The following is a 4,053-nucleotide window of genomic DNA, read 5'->3' on the forward strand; positions in this document are numbered from 1 at the left end:
CTTTAGTTTTGTTAGATTTCACTTTGTGATTTTGAATTTTGAGTTTTGTATGTCAGAGTTTGTATCAAGCTGCCAGCTGGTATCATCATGTGGTTGACAAATGTGTTTCTGTTGTGTTGGTTGGATTAAAATTTGTTGCAGGCCAGGGTAACTCTGATTCGCTGATTTTTTGTTTGACATTGCCATTATAGCAGATGTTTTAATTTTAATTTTAATTTTTTTTAATGCTGAACCAACCTGTGAAACCATCGAGACATGCATCCCATCAGCCTCAGCTGCAGGGACCAAGCAGTAAGGACACAGGGGTTTAATTCAATTTCATTTATTGACCCCAAAATATGAAAAATAATTAACAAAGCCAAAAACAAAGACAGGCAGAACAATAAAAGAGGTCAACTCAATAAACTAAACTCAAACAAACATAAGGCAAACTAACCTGCTGAGATGACGCATGAGGGAACTTAAATACGAGCTTAGCTAAGCTATAAAACACCCCCAGGCAATGAAGCATTTGGTTCAGTTTTTGCCAACCAGGAAGGAGAAGCCAACCCCCCCAAACAAAAGTTTGACTTTGCATTGTTGATCTGTGTGCACTCCATATAAACATTTTAAGGTGTGATGGAAAAAACTAATTTAATAAAGAAACTATATACTGGAAAATTAGTAAAATATATTTAAAGTTGGGACTGCAAAGTGAAGTGAAGCAACTAGCGGTGAGGTGCTGATCTTACCATGTTTGGCTCGCCATCACAATAGTATTTTGTGTTAATAACAAATGTCAGGCTAATGCACTGAAGTATTCAAAGAGTCAAAGACCACAAGGCCATTTCAACTTCTATTACAAACTGAATGGAACGGCACAACACAGCGTTACCTTGGAAAATAATTAAAGCACGATCTGGTCCAGTTGTGCAGGAAAAAGCTACCCAATGTCACAGTATTGATACCAAAGGGTGAAATCTGATGCTTAACAATCAACTAAAGTAACACTATAGGTATCGACTCCTAATAATCTCTTATTGTCTCTTAAGTATAAAACCAGTTCAGAAGTGCAGTGTGTGGAATTCCAGGATGCTCTCATTTCCATCATGCCAACTATTGCAGTTTTAGCTCTGCCACTCCCAAGTCCGATCACGTGGATGTTTAAATGTACTTTTTACAACATGCACAATTATTCCACGTTCCTTTTACCTTGTGAAACAGAGGTTGGAGCTAGGAGTGACATCGGACGTGAGTTGACCTCATTCCAGTAACAGTAGTAGTTAAAACGGGCAACGTTTGCTCTCTAGCAGGTACAGCCATTCAGCCATCACTAGTTGCACGACCAAGTGAAAAAAATCTGCAGTCAGCAACCATCTGACAGGTCTGTGATGCTCACTGAAAACGTCCTTGCATTTGCTTTGGTCTCTACTAGATCCCCTCAGTTGTCTGTAATTTGCATGGAAGATGCAACTACTCTCCCATCAGAGCGTAGTTGAGTTGTTAGCTACAGCACTGAGGCACAACTTTTATTTTAAATCCTCGCTATTTCTCCACCTGGCTGGTTAGCAAGTGTTTGCAGTCGATCGGCTAGCAACCAAAGCAATCAGAAGAGTTTTTTGGGTTCAGCACACTGTGACTGATTTCACAGAGCTACTGTCAGAAACCTGCACTGACCAACCAGTCAGGAAATACATGTCTCTATTGCAAATGATGGTTGTATCACATCCAATATGGTAGACAACTTCCACACAATGTGCACACAATGTCATGTTAGAAACCTCAAAAGCAGTGTCTGGAGAGCCTGATCAGTGCTGTGTGTGGCTTATTTAGCGAGTGCCAAATACAAAAGGAATGCAGCATTGATTTTAGAAGGAGGTCTGTTAGATAGAAAAGGCTCTAATAATATCATGAAAAATAATTCTGTTCCATTTCTGCCAACAGATCCCTAAATCCTATGCACCGAGCTTTTAATTCATAGCATTTGAGTCTACTATGGCTTTACATGTCTAAACTTATGGAACATTTTGAACAATGAACTGATGTCCCACTGTTGGGCCACCCTGAATGCCAATCACCAGGCGAGCCAGACTTGACCATAAGCCCCCCTTTCTCCCCCTAACTGAGTGTAAACACTCAAACAATCACTGGGAATGCCGGGAGGTGTGTTTTGATGAGGTCTGGGTGAGCTTTTTTGGGTTTTATCAGCTGTGGACATTCCTCTGAGTTTCCCCACGGGGAGAACACACAAGCTGCTCTGATGACGTACACGAGACAATGGCGAGAAGTCAGTTTTACAGCTTCCAGCTGATTTAAACTCCAGACCACACATTTAGACCGAGACAAAAATTTGATAGAGTCAATCATATTCTGTTCACTTTGCCCAGGACCCTCTTGGACAGAATAAGCATCTGAAGATTATTAAAATGTAAAGGTATAAATGTTGAGCTTCGTGAGCTTTTGATGCTTTAGGTTTTTGAGGCAGGCACGTGCTTAAACAATATAATCCTCCTCTGAGTTTCTGTGTTATGTCAGTGATGTTTTAGCATGCTAAACATATCTAAGATGAATAAAACTGCTACATTTCATGTAACAAGTTGTCCTGATTACGGTGCCTGACCTGCTAATTTATATCTTCTTTTTTAAAATAATAATTTAAGCTAAATACACAAAGTACTCTGAACTGTCTTTGTGCATCAAGCTGCTGTATGAATACGTTTCGTTAACTCTTAACTTATATGAAGTCAGAAAAGCCAGTTTTAAAGTCTGAAATAATTGTACGTAAAGATTTCTTCTTTCCTTATATCTATTTTCTTTTTTAAAAAGTCAATGTGACTTTTTAAAGGCAAACTTAGGTTTCATATGTATATCAGCAACACTATTATTTTTAAAATTCTTGGCTAATATACCGTTGTACATCTGCATTGCAACTGTATGCAGAGGATAAAAAGAAATTAGAGTTGTAGATACATTCTTTATTTTTATATATATATATGTGTTGTATATGCTTATATTATTACAAACCCTCTATAACTTTGAGACGGTTTATCGTACATGCAGATAAGCTCTTCACTTGAGCAGATTTTTAGCATTTGCAGCTCTCTTCAGTCACATTTAGGGCTGAGTGAAACATAGGATAGCTGGTGGCGGGTCCTTGGTGAGAGGAAACCATGGACTCTGGGAGGGGCAGGTTCCCACACCCAGAAGAAGAGACGCAGAACGTTGTAACACAAACAGTTCTCCACTCAGGAAGGAAAGGGCTCACTTGTTGGGTCTTTATCAGATCTGCGAGATCCTAAGCCAAGCCACGCTTCTCCTGCATGTTTGGGATGAGCGCCTCTCGAGTGTATGTCTCATCAGACTCTGTAATCACGAATAGAAAAGGAAATTGCATTTTATTACAGGGAGAGACTCAGTGCTACCTGCTAAAATGCGACCTGGCATGCTGGATCTTTTGCTCTGTGTATGCCCATCTCCTCAGTTTAATACCTCTGAAACACCTCAACTTAATTTGGAACTTGGAATATGCAGAGAGCAAGAGTACAGTGTGTTATTGGACGTGTTTTATTTATAATTATAATCTGCATTATTTATACGTACTCTACAGGCCAGAGGTGTGGCCCGAGGCTCATCCAGCCAATACTGCATAATGAATAATGCAGACTTGGTCTTTAAAGTGGAGTGTGATCCTGAATGAAAAGGAGAAGCACCTGTTGTTAAACGGCTGAGACTTTGATGGGATGTATCAGGATATAAGCTCGTGCCTGTGTCTTTTTTCTGACGTAAATTAGCTTCATGAGATTAGCTTTAGCAGTATTGTCTATAGCAGGTTACAATGTCAAACCAAACAAGTTTTGAACACAGTGTCGCTCTCACCTGGGCTGACTCGAGCTCAAGTTTCCTTCCCGGTTCATTTAAATGTCTGGTTTGACATACAAACAGTCTTTGTATGCAGGCACAAATTTACACATTCAAAGTAACTTAAGACCAGTGAGATTCAGATTTCCAGCTTTAGTTTGCAGGATTGGCCAAATCATTCTCATAACAAATTCCAAAGATAATTTTGTAATACTT

The 4,053-nt window shown here is 39.5% G+C and overlaps 1 long non-coding RNA gene across 1 annotated transcript; it reads right to left on the reverse strand.

Annotated features, from left to right (window-relative positions):
- Positions 1-2,958: 2,958 nt before the first annotated feature.
- On the reverse strand, positions 2,959-3,919 carry LOC102193973 (uncharacterized). Its single transcript, XR_311918.1, has 3 exons — positions 3,856-3,919; positions 3,580-3,668; positions 2,959-3,342 (listed from the first exon to the last, which is right to left on the reverse strand). It is a non-coding gene; the product is annotated as an uncharacterized LOC102193973 (long non-coding RNA).
- Between the last annotated feature and the right edge of the window lie 134 nt (positions 3,920-4,053).

The sequence above is a fragment of the Pundamilia nyererei genome, unplaced genomic scaffold (assembly GCF_000239375.1).
Source record: "Pundamilia nyererei isolate P.nyererei 1_Seehausen unplaced genomic scaffold, PunNye1.0 scaffold00095, whole genome shotgun sequence".
Taxonomy (NCBI): domain Eukaryota; kingdom Metazoa; phylum Chordata; class Actinopteri; order Cichliformes; family Cichlidae; genus Pundamilia; species Pundamilia nyererei.